General features: G+C 40.1%; 1 long non-coding RNA gene across 1 annotated transcript in view; it reads left to right on the top strand.

The window, feature by feature from the left end:
• LOC140501557 (uncharacterized) overlaps positions 1-16,611 on the top strand; it is a 36,486-nt gene extending 19,875 nt beyond the window's left edge. The window contains exons 2-4 of the long non-coding RNA XR_011966231.1: positions 787-910; positions 12,667-12,717; positions 13,861-16,611. This is a non-coding gene — a long non-coding RNA (uncharacterized lncRNA). The remainder of the gene's footprint in view (positions 1-786; positions 911-12,666; positions 12,718-13,860) is intronic.
• Positions 16,612-18,732: the final 2,121 nt, after the last annotated feature.

Genomic DNA, 18,732 nt, shown 5'->3' with positions numbered 1-18,732 from the left:
TAATTTGTCCTTTTGGGCAGGCAACTAGGAAACTCTTCCTTAACACATACCACCAACTCCTCAGTCACTCATGATCCAAAGGAGCCTTAATCACCACCATGTTGGATTAAAAGAAGGCAGGCAATATTGTATATGTTCTCAATAACCTATCAGAGGGTATCTTTTCATGATCTAAGGACTGAGCTCAAAGGCCAGTCTTTTGGTTACACAATAAGTGTTTAAAGAGCACTCCATATATATAAGAGACTTATTGGGTGCTGAGGAGGATGCAGGTATCCATAGAGCTCAGTCTCTGCCTTCACATACCTTATAGTTTACTAGAAATGATAGAGCATGCACACAACAAACTTAAAATAAAAGAAGATACAGCAGAAGTGCTATGAGATGCCTAAACAGAGAGACTGCTTCTAGATGGTAGGATAAGGAGAAATCTGAGTTTTTTGGACAAGGCAATGGGATGTGAGAGGGAAAAAACAGTAGAGGAAGAAAAGAAGGTGAATGGAAGAAGGAAATAAGAAATTGGAGGACAAAAGGAAAGTATCCTGCTAAGTCTTTTGGACCCAATTAGAAGTGAGGAAGCAGACTTCAAACTGCTGAAAGTACAGGAATCTCTCCCTCCCTGGCCTTCCCTGCCCCACCACTTACTTCAAGCTTGCCTCTGATATGCTCTCTCCATTACACAACAAATACACCACAAAGTCCTTAGGACCTGGGCTTCCTAGCTTACCAGTCTATGAAGCAAATGTGAGAATAATGCCCAGAATTCATTCTGCTTCATTTCTCCAGGGGCCAAAACAATTACAGAATGATGGATCACAGTGGCTAACAGAAATCTGCAACTCAGAGTAAGCTAACAGCCACCTCACATACAACATGCTTTTCATCCAGATGTTCAGCAGAACGTATAAAGGTAAGAAATCAAACTCTATCCAGAATAACAATTCTAAAGGATCCAAGAAGAACAAACATATTTTCTTTTCTATGTGACCCTTTACTTTTAGACTCCAACTCCTGACTATGTATTTTTAAAAATTTGTTTCGAGACCCTGTTTCAGTCTGACAGGTGATAATAACTGGCTGTTTGTCCTTAGATAAGTCATTTTCTAGACTTCGGTTTCCTTACATACAAATAGGTGAAGGAGATCTATAATATCTGACATTTTAAAAATACTTTAAGGTTTGCAAAAGTTTTCTATGCATTACCTCATTTGAATTTTGCAACAAGCAGATACAAGTATTTTTATCCTTCTTTCACAGATTAGGAAAGTGAAATTTAGAGACCTTAAATGACTTCTCCATGATTATCTAGCTAGTAGGTGTCAGAAGTGGGAAATGAATCCAAGATTTCATGACACCACATCCAATACCCTATCTAATCAGTAAATGCTGATTTCTTTGTCATGCCTGAACTGATGATATGAAAACCCAATATTTGATGAAACTAAATGAAGCTTGGAACTTTCCCCCATATATATACTACAGGTTGAACAACTAGCCCTCTAATTAACATTTAATTCAATTCAATTCCACAAACATATGTGTTCTCTACATGTAACTCTGGATATAATCATCCAGAAGTAAATAGACTACATCTCCTTCTCAAGGGATCCCTGAGGGATCAAGCTATCTCTCTAGTTGCTATATCCCAAAGAAATCATAAAAATGGGAGAAGGTCCCACATGCACAAAAATATTTGTAGCAGCTCTCTTTGTGGTGGCCAAGAACTAGAAATCAGGGGAATACCCATCAATTAGGGAATGGCTGAACAAGATGAAGTATATAGAGGTAATGGAATACTATTGTGCTATAAGAAATGATGAACAGTTGGACTTCAGAAAAACCTGGAAAGACATATCAACTGATGCTAAGTGAAATGAGCAGAACCAGGGGAACATCATACACAATAATAGCCACAGTGTATAAGAATTGTTTCTGATACACTTAGCCCTTCTCAGCAAGGTAAGGACCTAAAACATTTCTAAAGGACTCATGGTGCAAAATGCCATCCACATCCAAAGAAAGAACTGTGGAATTGGAACACAGAATGAAGCAGACTATTTTCTCTTTTGCTATGTTCTGTTTTGTTTTTCTCATGGTTTCTTTCATTCATTTTAATTCTTTTATGCAACATGACTAATATGAAAATGTGTTTAATAAGAATGTATGTGTAGAACCCATATAAGATTGCAAGCCATCTCAGGGAAGGAGGGGAGAGAGGAAAGGGGAGAAAACTTAAGACTTATGAAAGTGATTGTTGAAAACTGAAAACAAATAAATAAATAAATTTTAAAAAATAAAGATGAAGCTACTGAAAAAAAAAAGATATCTCTTTAGCTATTGGCTCAAGCCCCCATTCCAATCTGTTCCCTCTGTCCCCAGTTAACCACCAGTGGTTATGCCCCAGTTCTACTTAACCAATTGACATCATTTAACTTTTACAAAGGAACATTTACTATAAAAATATAGTAAGAATAGAAATTATAAATACTTCTAACACTTCCCTATACCACCTCAATCCCTGAAGAATCAACACACAACACAGTCTCTACATAATACTGATCCCACAGAGTTCACTTCCAAATGAGGCACTGGCATTGGATGGATGAATCTCTGCTGTTGCTGGGCTAGATCAAGCAAGTTCCTGGTACATTGGTCCTTATCATCTGGCATCTGGAAAATTCTGGCATAGACTCCAGCTCCTAGATTTCTAGTAATAGCCCACTCTTCTGATCTGTGAAGCTCACAAGATCGCAGCCATATTCAATCATTTTTACCTCAAAACTGGAAAGAACAAATGCGGAAGCCAGAGAATAGAGGTAAAGAGCCAAAGTCTATATTCACAGGCCATGTGTGGGCCACAGATCAGGAGGATGCAAGCCCTTTTGTCATCCAAAGGCTTACAGTATGTCTCCTTCTTCAAACACACTAAGGGGGAAATTACTTTAGCTGGTTGATACCTTTTGATTGCTCTTCAGTTCTGACTCCACACCAATCAGAAAGATTCCTCTTTACCACATGGTTTTTGAATTGGAACCAATTACAGAATGTCTACGCATGCTTTAAAATTTACATTGGGATTGTATCACCTAAACATGCTGTGCAGGCTTATAAGGACCAGGCTCCTTGGCCAACTCTACCACCTCCTTCTTCCGTTAAATGTATTAAGAATAGTCAGCCATGGGTAACCTCTACCCATGGTTATAGCGCATAAAGTCCTTTTTGGCTTTCAAATACCTTCCCTTCCATTCCCCTTCTGAGAAAAGTCTTAGCACAAACATTATCCCTATGGTGTAGATAAGGAAACTGAAATTCAAGGACTTTGGGGATTTTTTCAAGGTCATATAACTAGCAAGTGGCAGAGTGGACTGATTGAATGATTCTGCCTCCAGGTCCTATGTTCTTTGTCCTGTAGCATTCTGCCTCCAAATAAATGCCATTAATTGTGACCTCAGCTCCGTTGGCAAAATGGGGCTAATTTTCACTGTCTCCTTCTCTTTCATCAACTTCTTCCTATAAAATTCTAAGCAAAACACATTTTTCAGAGGTGGCTCTTTCATAAAATGTTTGAGTTTCTGAAATTTTTCCTTCTGGTGTTAGGATTCAGTCACCCAAAAACAAATATTCACTGAGTGCCTACTTTGTACTAAGTGCTGTGGAGGATAGCAAAAAATATGGTATTTTCCACAAATTACCATCATAAAGGAAATATCATCTCTAGAAATTAGATCCATTTATTCAATGGACTGACAAAATTGCAACCTAGTAGTGATAGGGGGGATACAATAAGAACATAAGTGTAACAAATATAATGTAAAAATTAATAATAGCTCATATACATCTAACTCTTTTATTTTTCATAGTTTCTTTATATCTCTTCTCTCATTTAGGTCCCTATGAGAGGCATAATAGGTGTCCAGTGCTTAGCACAATGCTTGGCACATAGTAGATGCTTGATAAATGCTTAATAAACTGACCAACTAACCCTGATCTCTGCTCTTGGCTCAAGGAATAGGGAAGTCTTTTCATATTGATTATCTTACTTATTTTCATAATAATCCCATGAGCTAGGTAGGATAAGGATTGTTATCCCTATTTTATACACAAAGAAATTGAAACAGATATGTGAGAAATGATCTGACACAGTCATTCAATAGATAGGTTGTAGCAGAGACCTAACCAGGTCCTCTGGTTCCTAACTCTATTGCTCTAATTCTGGAGAAAGGAGGGATCCTGAACCCCCTGCTCCTCTCAGCAGTGTGTAATGATGTGAGAATGCTACAGCAAATAGGGTTTTGAATGCTGTGGATAAGTGGATAAGTTCACTTACCTTAGCAGTGTACTTATCCAGTGCACACCTTGATAATGAGGTTGACACATGCATTGCCAGAGCTTGCTTAGTGTTTGGAAGACTTCGAAGGAAAGTATAGGAGAAAAGAGGTAATAGACTGACTACCAAACTGAAGGTTTATAGAGCTGTTGTATGCCTGTGAAACATGGACAGTCTACCAGCGCCATGCCAGGAAACTGAATCACTTCCATTTGAAATTCTTAGGAAGATTCTAAAGATCACCTGGTGGGATAAGGTACCAGACACTGAAGTTCTTACTCAAACTAAACTGCCAAGCATTCAAACTATGCTTCAGAGTGCTCAACTCCAATAGTCTGACCCCATTGTTCAAATGCAAAATGCAACTTGCCAAAAAGACTATTGCATAGAGAACTCCCATGGGGCAGGCAATAACATAATAGTCAGAAGAAGTAATACAAGGATACTCTCAAGGTCTCTCTCAAGAACTTTGGAATTGATTGTGTGATATGGGAGACATGTCACATAGCGTGCCCATATCATCAGAGAAGGTGCTATGCTCTATGAGCAAAGCAGAATTGAAACAGATCAAAGGAAACACAGGATGCTCAGATTTAGAGGAGCCACCCTAAATGTTCACATGAACTATTTGTGCCTTATCTGTAGTAGAGTATTCTGAACTTGCATTGGCCTGATCAGCCATAGTCAGACATGCTGAAACTTGACTTTATCATAGTGATGTCATTTTGGTCCTCTTTTGAATGAAGGACAAAAACCAACCACCAACCAATCAATCATAATGAGGTGAGAATGCTAGATAAATAGTCATGTCAGTCAGGAAAAAAAAATGGTGTCAAATCCCTGTTCTGATAGTACTAGTTCTTTATGGCAATGGGCAAATCCCTCAACCTTCCCGGGCCTATTTCTAACCTGTGAAATGAGAGTGAGACCATCACTAGTCATCTTGACTCATGCCTTGTCACTGGATTCCAATAACTTTGGAGGAGAGAGTGAAACTGATAACTGTGACCAGCTTTGCCTCACTTAAATCCAGTTCATTTGCAAGTCAAGATATCACCCTCCTGATGTCACTGGCCCTCTTTGAGAACAAGGAAACAGCAATCACGACGACAAAATGAGGATAGTAATCATCGTTACATGAACAGACACATGGGGTGGCCTTGAGAAAATGCCTACACCTAAAATTGAGATACATGTGAATTACTGATTATCTCCACTGGTTTTCAGGAGGACATAGTAGTAGCCATAGAAATTAGTGTATATTTTTTTCCCATCATGATTGTTTCAAAGATTGCTCCCTTTATGATTTCTCTTGTGTTAGACCAGAGGCTCCTTACCTAGGATCTATGAACCTGTGTTTTTTTAAAAAAATGATAACTTTATTTCTATTTAATTGTTTTCATTAGTAATTTTATCTATTTTATTTTATGCATTTATTAACATTGTGGGAAGTTGGGGTTTAGACTTCACCAAAAGGGCCTATGATACCAAAAAAAAAAAAAAAAGGTAGAGAACCCTGCTCTAGACTGGATCTCAACCATCTGGTACAAATCTACATAAAACGAGGAGAATGACTCAGCTACTGGACCTGTAGACAGTACATCACCCCAATCCCTGGACTGCCACACTGACATCTGGTTGTTCCAAGGATTGACTCTTCCATAACAGGTATGGCTCATAAGGTTCTCCCTGGCCTGATTACAGCTATATTGCTGTCATTTCTGCTTCACGTACTTCCTCCCTGTCTCTTGCTACCATTAAATCTGGGGTTATTGGTTGTTCTAGGTTATGGTTTAAAGCCTTTGGAGACAGGCATGTCAGTCCACTGTGTACCTCAGCTCTGAAGTGTTTTTTTCAGATAAAGGGTGCTGTTGCTACTTGCTTGCTGAAATCAGCAGCAGAAACATTTTCTTTTTCATATCAGTTTATCTGGGAAATAGAGAACTTTTTCCTGAGGCTGTGTGTGTGTGTGTGTGTGTGTGTGTGTGTGTGTGTGTGTGTGTGTGTGCGTGTGTGTGTCCAGAACCCAACCAGCAGGTCACTTTAGCCATTTTAAGTTGGAGAAGTGAACTGGTTAGTCCCCATGGTCCAGGCTAAACAGCCTTGTGACTACCTAGACTTGTCAGTTTTCAATGAGTTTCTTAACACAACCTGATGATTTTAGTGCATCTTTGTGCTGTCTGAAGCCCAGGATCTATAGAAGCATGTTAATTTGCATTAAGCAGCCTGGAGTGCCTGGGGCCTAAGGGGGAGAAAAAAAAAGAAAAAAAAGATTTTGAATGTCTTTGAATTTGAGGTGGTCTTCATTTAATCTGAATCACTTCACACTTACTAAAGTCATACCTCATATCTGAGCAGGAAGAATTGTTCACTCACTAAACGGTGGCACACATTCTATTTCCACCCCCACAATCCCCCAGGCCACCCTACCCAGTAGAGGTTTTTAAGCAGCTACATAAATGAAAAGGATTCTTTCTGCCTAGTATCACTGTATAGTTGGTTGCCCTGGGCTAGTAGGTAATTGGCTATCTTCAAGGCTGCCTTAGAAAAGCTTTCTGGCTTTTAGTTCAGGACAACTGGGCATTGCTGTGAGGAATAGATAGCAGCAAAAGACATTGACCTCTATGTTGTACCAGTTATTAAAGATAATGAGATGCAGGGTCTACAGGACTTGGGAGTTCTGGGTGCAGCACACCCTGCATTCCTTCATCAGAATTTGGAGTCACACCCTCTATACCTCCTGCATAACTTGGGGGCCTTGTGGGAGGTAGGACATCCTTCCCTCCCCCCACCATGTCTTGGGGGCCCTCTTCTGTTCTCCTGGCTCAAGCAATAGTCACATCCTGGTTATTTTCTAACAATGTTTACAGTTCATGGCTAAAGTAGAAATGTACTCATTTTGCAAATGTCATTTAAAGAGAGTCGTCTTCACATGTGCTTTATCTCCTGACTAATTCCTAATGACAGATCATCATTACCTAGCTAGAAGAACTATTCAAGGAGCTAAAGGGCTTCCTTCCAATACTACCCACCCCCTCTCTCTTCATTTCCCTATATCCACCCAGATCCCCAGCTCTATGCCCCTCTACTCCTCAGCATATTTCCTCTTTAAAGAGCTCCAGCAAATTAGTCCAAATCCAGGACATTAAAAATTCCTATGAAAATTCACTCCAGTTACATGAAATAAATTGATAATTCAACATTTCCCAATTCCAGTTCATCACAGTTACACATTAAGACAAACCCTGGTTCTTCTGGCTCTGTACGTAGCCTATTAAGAGGGATGGGACTAATGCTGTTAATCAGACTGTCCCTACTCAGTAAAAGGTGTTGGATGTCCTTTGTAATTCTTCCTTCCTTCCTTTTTATTATTCCTTAGGCAGGCACACTCATTCGTCTGAAAAGTCACAGAACTGTGGGAGTTATTTGCCATGTAATTAACTATATTGGAATCCTGTTATTGTAAAGTCAGGTTTCCAAATAAAACTTGCAATGTAAAAAGAGTATCCATTAAAAAGTACATTAAAGTTTTATATCAGAGGAAGTATGTGAAAGCAAATATATCAATAGCTCCAAAGATTGTGCTATAAACTGTAGACACTTTTAATATTCTATATTTATATGAGGGAGCATAGGGGTAGAGAGAGTTAGGAAATTCATCATATACAGGAAAGCAAGAAATTTCAGGAAGAGATGCCCTAAAATATCCTTTAACTTAAGAAATATCGACTTCCAACAAGCATAACAAGGTTTCCTTGGTAACAAGCCACGAACATAACACTTTTATAGAAAACACTTTTTACAGGACAAAGAGTTTTCTTGAATATGTGTTACTCTGATTTCTATTGAATAAATCTTCTTTCCCTCCATATCAGAATATTCATATTCCATGAACAGAGAAAGAAAAGAAAAAGACAGGGCAACAGATCAAGCAAGGGATATTTGGGGGAGACATACCCCCAAAAGAGTAGCATGTTGGGACCATTATCATTGTGAATGACTGACTTCTTGTGCCTCCAGAAGAGTCCAGCACATTCTTGAGCACACCGAGGATCTCAGAGAAAAACTGGTGATGGATTGTCCCAAGCTCCCACTCACCCCATTCCCAGGCCACTAGAGTTCAAAGGAGAGAACCTTCACCTGGCAATGATCAGAAAGGGCCAGATCCATTAGAGGCAGATAAGTGGCACAGTAGGTAGAGCCCTGGGCATGGACTCAGGAAGTCCTAAGCTCAAATCCTCCCTCAAAGCACCCCCTCCTACTAGCTGTATGACTATGGCTTAGAGGGGAAGGAGAATTGGAAACAGATGGGGCTGTCACCCCTCACTGCAGTCAGACCTGCAGCTGCAGCTCTTCTGGGTTCTGGTATACACTGACAATGTTTGAGAGCTCTTTTTCTTTTCTAGTGCTATCTGTTTGAGGCTACACCAGTTGTAGCCTCCACACCGTAGGTGACTAGCACCTCAACTTCATTTAACCACTGAAAATCAATTGGCTTGTACAAAAGGATATTTACTTTAAAGTTATGATAAGAACAAAAGAGATGAATTCAAATCCTATGTTACTGTTGTTCAGTCATGTCTGACTCTTCATGACCCTATGGATCATGCTATCCATGGGATTTTCTTGGCAAAGGTATTGGAGTAGTTTGCCATTTCCTTCTCCAGTGGATTAAAACCAATAGAGGTTATGTGACTTGCCCAGGGTCACACAGCTAGTGAGAGCCTTAGGCTGGATTTGAATTCAGGTCTTCCTGACTCTAGACCCAACACTTTGTCCCCCTGAGTCCCCTCGTTGCTTCCAAAAGATTTTTTTTTAAGTTTCTTTTTTTTTTTTTTTTTAACACATTTTATGACAGATAAAGCAATTCAAACTTTTGGTCAGGTGATATATCTTTTTAAAGCATTTACAATATGGACCACAAAGGAATTTTTTTTTTAAACATAAGCCAACTGAGACACAGATAATATTTATGTTGCTAACTTCACAATCTCTTGATCTAATTGTCTCCACAGTATAAAGGATCCTAACTTAATGTTGTTGGTCTAAAGTCCTATGCCTAATAGCTTAATTTTAGACAGCCTCAGATGTTCCTCTACCCATAATCTATAATTGAATAGATCTAGTATTAAGCTTACAAGCCTTTTGACTACAGGAAATTGCCACCAAGAGTAGGGACATTGCAGGGAAACAATATCTCCCCAACTTCATGTCTATTCCGGGCAGGAGTAGATTGTCCACTTGCATTCAGTCAGGCTTAAAGTCTGCCAGGTGTCAGTGGGGAAATTGAATCCGGAGAATCCCACCTCAGCCCATGCTGAACAGCTGCTCTCCCACTCTTCCCTTGAGATCACCTATGCAGTTCATACCAGCATCTCATGAGCATACTGGCATCATGTAATGGAGGCTCAGACCACCTTTCTTGCTTCCCATACCTGGAGTTAGACTCAGAAGAACAGTCACTTAGTAGTCCCATAGCATCTAAAAATGGCAAGTTCCTATAACCAGGTTTAAAACCTCCAAAAGATTTCATCTCTGATATTAGCTACATGAGTTTTGATTCTTTATGTCTAAAATAGGGGTAAAAATATTTGTGTTTTCTCTCTTAGGGTTGTTGGAAACAAAGTACTTTGTAAACCTTTAAGTGTTATAAAAGTGTGAAATATTATTTTATAAAACTTTAGAGGAAAGAGATGATGCATAGAAAATTACACTATAAGGTCAAACACGGTCAGTGAAAAGGAAAGGTCCAGTAAAAAAGGAGAAATGCGATAAGGAAAAGTTCATTTTCAAGGAAGGCTTCATGGAGGAGGAAAGAACTCAGTCACGTCTCGAAGTTTGAGGGGAATTTTAACAGATATAACTGAACCTGGACAAATAACAGAAAAGAAAAAGTAGTGATTATTGGATAGACATCAACATGGAAGGAAGTCTCCGGTGCAATGCTACAGGCTTTATCCTTGGCCCTTGGACATTCCGGACTTTTGCCCGTGAGATGGAAGAAGGCATAAATGGCATATTGGTCCAATTTTCTGGTGACACAAAACTGAGAGAGTTGATTAACATAAAAAACTGTCAGAATGCAAAATAATCTCAAAAGATTAAAAATAAGCCTTATCTAAATCAAGACAAAATTCAATAGGAACAAATGTAGATTTATTTTGATTCAAAAAATCAAATCACAAATGCAGGACCTAAGAGGTGTGGCTAGTCAACAATTTCGGTGGAAAAGATCTGGGAATTTTAATAGACTGCAAAGAAAAAACAAGTCCACAATGTAACATGGTAATAAAAAGCTCATTAAATGTTAGGCTACATTAAGAGTGACAGTGTGTAGAACAAGGGAAATAACAATCCTATTGTGTTCTGCCATGGTCAGATCACAATCACAGAATAGAGTTTAATTCTGGATGTCATATATCAGGAATGGAACTGAAGCAAGAAGGCAAGCAAGACCAGAATTGGAAGCAATGCCAAATATCTTCTCCCACGGGCCAGCACTGTCCCAAAACCCATTCAGGTTGGTGCCCAGAACTATCCCCAAACCCATTCAAGATGGCTGAGTAGTAGGAAAATCTACCACCACTAAGAGATGCCCCTCCTTCTTGACCTCCCGATACTAGGGCCATGTAGGACCCATGCAGACTGCTTGACTGCTCACGTGACTTGGATGACATGGGAGTCACCAACTCTATTTCTTCTATCAAGGTGGAAGATGGCCACGCCTTATCATCTGCCCTGCAGAGTTCCCTCCTCCTATAGTCAAATGGCCTATGGATTAAACCTAAGGATCCCTTGGCTTTGTCTGTCCTCAACATTGTGTCAGCATCCAATGGACTTCCAGTCTTTTCTATCTGCGATGGAGCTGAATTTTCTTTTAAGTACTGCTTCTTTCAATTAGAATGCTTGGTCCTTGAGAGCAGAGACCATCCAATTTTTTTCTACTGTATCCCCAGTGTTTAGCACAGTTCATGGTGTATAATTAGGATTTAATAAATGCTTTTTCGTTCATATGTGCTTCCTTTAAAGAAAAAGAGGATATTTAGAGAAAAGAAGATGAAAGGCAGATATTAGAGTCGTCATAAAGGAATTACTTTATGTGAAGGGCTGTGGTGAGCACGATACTTTAGGTTTGTCCTCTTTGACCCCAGAGGGAAGAGCTTAGAGCAATGGGTAGAAATTAACAACAGGCAGATTGGCTGGTTCAATGCAACAAAAATCTTCTTAAAAAGTAGGACTTTTCAAAAGTAGAATGCAATGCCTTAGGTTAATTGTTCTCAAAGTATGGTTTGGAGACCAATTAAGAGTCCCAGAGCCACTTTTAGGGAATCTGCAAGGTCAAAACTATTTTCATAGTGATGCTAAGACATCTTAATTTCTAAAATGATACATATCAATAGATATTTCTAATCTAATAATAATCTAATAATAGATATTTCTAAGTTTATAGCAGAGAAAAAGAGGATGAGGTAAGATCTACAAATGTAATGACATAAAAATGGGATATGGGAGGAAATTCCAGTTTGACACTTCAGAAACTATCTCATGAGGTATACAGAAAGAATTAAGAAAAAATAAATAAAGATATTGCCCATGAATTGGAGAATAGGACCTAGAATCAGCTAGAAGGGGAAAGAGATAAGAAAGATGACAAAGCAAAGGAAAATCACTGAGAAAGGGAGCAACAAGAGAATGTTATCTAAATTAAAATTAAGAGCCTGGAGAAGAGTGGATAGAAGAGAAAGTGGTGAAAGAAAAAGAGAAATGAACAGTTTAATAAAGTCAAGAAACTTAAGATGCGGGCAGGGAGAGTGGAGAAGAACCTGTGGGAAGAGACTAGCATCAAGGTAGGAGATAAAATACTGACTTAAATGAAGATGGGAATAAAAATCAACATGAAAGAAATAAGTGAAGGAAAACACAAACCTAATCACCATAACTTTTCAAGTAAATGGATTAAGCAAGACCATAAAATGAAAGAAAATGGTAGAATGGATGAGAGAAGAAAATGTAACAAGTTACTATATATAAGAAGCTATTCTAAAAATAAAGGCACATGCAATTTTTTAAAGAGGAACTTTGTTAGTGAATTTTTGTAGAACAGTAAAAATATGTATTTGCCACTTTGCTGGTTGAGAAACACTGTTTCATGGGGGGAGGAGGAGAAAGATGTGCTAGGGGTTAAGTTGGTGTCTCATATAACCTAGTATTTTATGGTATTTTGAGTTTGCAAAGTGCTTTACGTATTTTGGCTCATTTATAGATATCACTCTTTGGAATTAGAATTCTGATCTATTTAACATTTTACTTTTAACTAAGTGTCTTTTTCCCCACCTCAGCACTTCAAAGATGTTGCCCCATGCCATCTTCCGTCATGAGAACTAGAAACGGTAAACACATTTGACCGTATTTAATTGGGATTAGGTACTCCATGGTAGAATTGGCAGTAAAAGATTATGATGGGTTCTACATACTCATGAAACAGGTCCTAGAATTACCTGGAATTAACTGTTCTTTATAAAACAAACTGAACCCTGAAATGTCCCTGGAATGAGGAGTGTGGAGTATTCTTGTGGAACTATGCCTGGGGGAGGCAATGAACAGCCCTTTCTTCAATAGTGAGTTTTAAAAGAAAACCCTGAAATTGCATTGAGTCATAATTATAAATAAATGAAAAAAGCATGTGGTTGTCCCTCTGAGAATGGCTGGCTGCACTCTATTGTAATAATAATAAAAAAGCATAAACTGCATCTCATTTGAAGTGCCGTCCAAAAAGGTCAATGAGCCTTAAATGTGGCATCCTTCAGTTCTGAGTTCCAAGCCTGTGGCTGGACTCCTTAGACTTGCCCTGAGTTCAGGAAATTTGATCGTGAGTGTGTGTGAGTGGCACAGCTGAATCCTAGCCTAGGCTGTTCAGTCTTTTCCAATGCTCAAATGCCTCCACTTTGTACAAACATCTCTGCTTTAACTACAAAGTACACAGCCAAAAAGTTGAACTAACTCGTTTGGAAAAGTAGACGTGATATTATATTTCAGGACCCTGCTTAGATGTTAGGGCTGTGTTATTCTTCAGATTGCAACACATAAATCACTTCCCTGCCCCCTTCTCCCTCTTAAAGCAGTACCCATTTCCCTCTGGTTTCCATTAGAAGGAAGGAACAACTGTGTTGTATTATATAAACTAAGGCAGGTAGGTGGGGTAGAGAGAAGGTTACCTGGGAGTTACCACTGGAAACTGACATCTCCTACATTCAAGGATTCACCCTGTATTAACTCAAACATCCCAGGCCCCTAACATCTGTCTGTTCTTTTCTTTAATAGTTTCTATAATCCTGTTATACTCCTTACTTCAAGAAGCAGTGACTTAATAGCTATGGGCCTACCTCCACTAGTGTAGATTATAGTCCCTCTATACCTTAGTAAAGGATTTTTAAGAGTTGCTGGGGCTGGGAAAAAAATCATCATGTAGGGGCTGGTGTTGGGGTGATATTCCCTTTTGTGCATCCATTGAGTCATCCTCTCTTCTGTCACAGGAGCCAATAAGGGAACTCTTTGTCTTCTCCGAGTGCAAGTCACACCTGGCCAGAGACAGAACCGTGAAACTCCTGGGTAGCACACTAGGAGCAGGACTGGATACTAGAGCATTTTCTATGAGATGCCCCTTGGAAGCCAATTCAGCCTTGTTGTATGCATATTTTTGATGTCATAAAATTCCACTCCTGCTGACATAGGAGCATTTATTCCCATGACCCTCAAGTCATAAGTGCCCACAATGAAGTTCCAAAGTTTCCATTTGTTAACATGCAGGAGAAGCAATTTTCAAAATTGCCTAAATGCTGGTTCTACTCTCAGGAGCAAAGGAAAATTCCTACAAGCAGTAAGGCTGATGGGCATGGAGTTCATAAAATACAGTGGCAAGGGCATCAATACTGCTAAATGCTCAGTTTTCTCATCTGTAAAATGAGGAGATGCTACATATATGGCCTCTAAGTTTCTGTCCAGATGTAGATCTGTGATGATAGGAAGAGAAGGAGCAAGCTGGGTAAAAAGTTTTGCAAAATTGTCTTGCTGTCTGAACATCTCCCACAGCCCCCTGGTATGTCTGCTCTGACTCTTTCAAGAACTGAGCTTCCTCAGTAAAGAATCTAGCACTAAGCTTAAATGAAACCTTGATGACCTGGGGTATTTCCTCTTGCAAGAAGACTTGAGGGATCTTGCCTTTGGCACTAACGATTTCTCCTGACTGATTTCTAAGCTTCACTGGTCACAGGATCATAGAGCTAAAGGTAGAAGGAACTTCAAAGATAAGCTAGTCAAACCCTCAACCCCTCATTTTGTAATTAAGAAAACTAAGAACCAAGACAGTTCAGTGACTTGTCCTGGAACACATAGGTATAGACTGTGAGTGTCAAGACATGACCATTTGACTCCAAAGACAATGCTTTTGCTACTGAGCCATGTCTCTGGCTCAAGGCTCTGAACCCGAGTTACTTTCTTAGTGCCTCAGCCAATTTAGCAACTAAGTTTAGAAATTTGCCACTGGGGCAGCTAGGTGGCGCCATAGTGCACAGACTGCCAGACCTGGAGTCAAGAAGACTCATTTTCCTGAGTTCAAATCCAGCCTCAGACACTTCCTAGTTGTGTGACCCCTGGGCAAGTCACTTAACACTGTTTGCCTCAGTTTCCTCATCTGTAAAATGAGCTGGAAAAGGAAATGCCAAATCACTCTAGTATCTTTGCCAAAAAAAAAAAAAAAACCCCAAATAAGTCATGAAGAGTTGGATATGACTGAACAACCACTGGTTTCTGCTACTGACTCTATCATCAGGCCCCCTACCCTATCTGAGTCATATTGAGTTGCAACAGATACATTGACTTACCAAGGAAAGAGAAGATCAATTCAGATATGGAACTTAGGATAAATAATTAGAATTAAATTATAAATTTTCTACCCAGCCCATCTGGTTGCTACTTACTTTCTAAGTGGCTCAATTGTAGCTAGCAGTTCTCAGGTCTTCTGTGACTCCCACAAATACTGGGTTTGGAGTCAGAAGATTTGAGTTTGAAGGCAATCTATCTCTGAGAATTCAATACACTTATCTATAGGGAATAATTATAATATACTAACTACTTCATAAGGATGCTCCATACCTTACAGGTTTGTAGAAGCAGGGCATTATAATGGAAAGAAATCACAGATACTGAGCTTGAGCTTAGAGGTCATGTAGCCCAATTCTCTCACTTAACATATGGGGAAACTGAAGTCCAGAATGGAGAAATGAGTTGTCCAAGACTGAAGAGCTAGCACATATCAGAGTTGGGACTTTAAGCCGGGTGCTCTGACTTCAAACCCAGTGCTTTTCCCATTGGACCACACAGCCTCTCAAAGCCTGGCACTTGGAGTTAGATGATCTGGTTTGAATTCCAGTTCTGCCATTTTCTCACTGTTCCTTTGAACTTCTATCTCTCTTTTCTCATGTTAGTCTCAGCTTGTTGTCCAGTTGTTTTTTTAAATCATGTCTGACTCTTCAATTCCTCATTTGGGGTTTTCTGGGCAAAGATAATAGCATGGTTTGCCATTTCTTTCTCCTGCTCATTTTACAGATGAGGAGACTGAGGCAAATAGAGGACATGACTTGCCCAGAGTTGCAGCTAGTAAGTGTCTGAGGCCAGATGTCAACTCAAATCTTCCTGACTCCAGGCCCAACATTGTATCTACTGGGCCACCTAGCACTTGTTAATTCAAATTAATCATTAATTAGTGAAATTCACATAGTGTAGGGGAGGGCCTCCACCCTCCCTCTTGAAGTCTTCCTGGGATCCTGCCAGAGAAGTAGGAAGCTTAGCAGCCTGGGGCCCACTGGGTCATGGGGATCTGAAAGTTTTTAGAACTGCAGAATAGATTCTTGCCTTGCCCAGCTGCCTGAACCCCACTCCCTGCTAATTCCCAAGATGCTCTCAGTCCTTATGCCAACTCTGCTAGCCCCATTCTGCCTCCTCTCCAGAAACAGTCCTTACTTTTTTTACCTTGGCTCTCTTGGGGGTTGGGCTGTGAGAGCACCATATGACCTTTACCCCTGGGCTCAGACCAAGACTCAAACCTAAGAGTCCCCTGCCAGCCAAAATCCCACTGAGCAAAGTTTGTCTTTTAGGCATTGGGGTGGGGTTGGAGGCATTATCAGCATAGCTGACCTCTCCCCAAACCACTAATTAACCTCCATCCATGTACACTTGGATTTTAGAGTTTGCTGCATATGGAACATGGGCATCTGTTCACAGTTTAAAAAAAATTAAAAGAAACATTGTTCCTGAGTGGATTCAGTGTGTTCTCTCCTCCTTTCCCTCTGTTTTCTCAGTCTTCTCCTTGTTCCCTATCCCCTTCTCTTTTAAGCCTAGAGATGTCTGTGAGTTGGGGGGATTATCACAGAGTAATTGGGAGGTGAGGGAGATGAAGAAGGACAATCCCTATTTGTTCCTGTCCCACCTCCAGGACCGATGAAGATGATCACCCCATCGGGTGAGCATAAGCTATGTAGGAATGTTGGGAGATTCCTGCCAAACCACATCTCCCAGCAGCAGTGACTAGAGCTACAGCTGCAAGCCAAACCAAGGTAACCACCCCCCACCCCATGCACTTCTCCACTACCCGCCCACCCCTTGTCATTGGGAGCTCAGACCTCTAGGGGTTCCTAGGAGTCTCTTCTTTCTTTTTAATTTGATTTTTGGCAATATTTGTTTTCACTTCTTTTGTTCATCTTTTATGTTAGTTTCTACTCCTTTAAAGGTGCATTGTTGAAGAAGAAATTTCCTGACATTGCTAGTGCTCAGTCGTTTCAGTCATGTCTGACTCTCCATGACCCCATTTGGGTTTTTCCTGGCAAAGATACTGAAGTAGTTCACCGTTTCCTTTTCCAGCTCATTTTTGCATATTAGGAAACTGAGGCAAACAGGTTTAAGTACTTTGCCAGGGCACACAGCAGGTAAGTGTCTGAGACCAGATCTGAACTCATGAAGATAAGTTTTCTTGATTCTAGACCTGACACTCTATCCACTGAGCCACCTAGATGTCCTTCTCCTGGCAAACAGAAAAGATAACTTGAAGGGAGGAGTAGGAGGTTTCTTCTCTCCCAAACTATCTGGTGGGTCCTCAGTGTCCCCTAAAAGTCTTTCTGGGTACTCTTAACCCTTCTGAGGCACACTAAGTGTTATACAATTAATCAACCAATCAATAAGCGCTTATTAATCACCTACTATGTTCCAGAATCCCTCTTAGGCACTAGAGGCTGAAATGAAACACTTCCTGACCCCACTGAGCTTGTATTCTAACAGGGAGACAACTTTGATGTATAGGGATATGAAAAATATTTAGGTTATAAATAGAAGGTAGTAGGAAGGGTAGCTAGCTGGCACAGTCGATAGAGTGCTGGTTGTGGAGTCAGGAAACCTCTTTTCCCAGAGTTCAAATCTGGCCTCAGATACATCTATCTGGATGACCCTGAGCACCTCAGTTTTCTCAATGATGAAATGGGCATAATAATAACACCTACTTCATAGGGCTGTTGTGAGGATCAAATGAGATAATATTTGTAAAGCACTTAGCACAGTGCCTGGTACATGGTAGGCACTATATAAAAATGCTTATTCCCTGCCTCCCTCCTCTTCTTCCTGCTCCAAATGATACAGATATGCTTTCTCATGCTATGTAACACTTGCCCATGTTCTCCTATTCTCCACTGGGTTCCTCCCACTAGATCTCTTGCCATTGCTCCAGGTTAAGTAGGACACATGCACTAGACATCCTTTCTTCCTGGTTCTCATTGCATTTCTAGATCATCTGATTTTCTTGTACAGAGAACCGGACCCAGAACTGAATAGGTAGAGAGCAGGCTGGATTACATTTGAGAAGCTGAGCAATGCTTACAATGCTCTCAAACTTCACCTGGAAACCAATGACCATCTTTTAGACAGTAGTATTCTTCTAGGACAGGTAGGTGGCACAATAAAAAGAGTACCAGATCCAAAGTCAGAAAGTCTTATCTTCCTGAGTTCAAATCTGGCCTTAGACACTTATTAATTGTATGACCCTAAGAAAGTCACTTAACCCTGTTTGCCTCAGTTTCTTCATCTGCAAAAATGAGTTGGAGAAGGAAATGGCAAACCACTCCAGTATCTTCACCAAGAAAACCCCAAATGGGGGTTACAAAGAGTCAGATATGACTGAAACAACCGAACAACAAATTCTTCCAATGATGCTGTCAGACTTTAAAGTCCTAGCACTCATAGACTCTGAAGAATTAAAGGTGAAGGTCACCCAAAAGACAAAGGAGAGGAATGTAGTAGGAGTGGATACTCTGTAGCATATTATCAATGAAGAGGTGGCCTAAAATGTATTATCATATATAAAC

Source organism: Notamacropus eugenii, chromosome 4 (genome assembly GCF_028372415.1).
Source record: "Notamacropus eugenii isolate mMacEug1 chromosome 4, mMacEug1.pri_v2, whole genome shotgun sequence".
Lineage (NCBI taxonomy): Eukaryota > Metazoa > Chordata > Mammalia > Diprotodontia > Macropodidae > Notamacropus > Notamacropus eugenii.
This window is presented reverse-complemented; position numbering and strand designations above follow the sequence as displayed.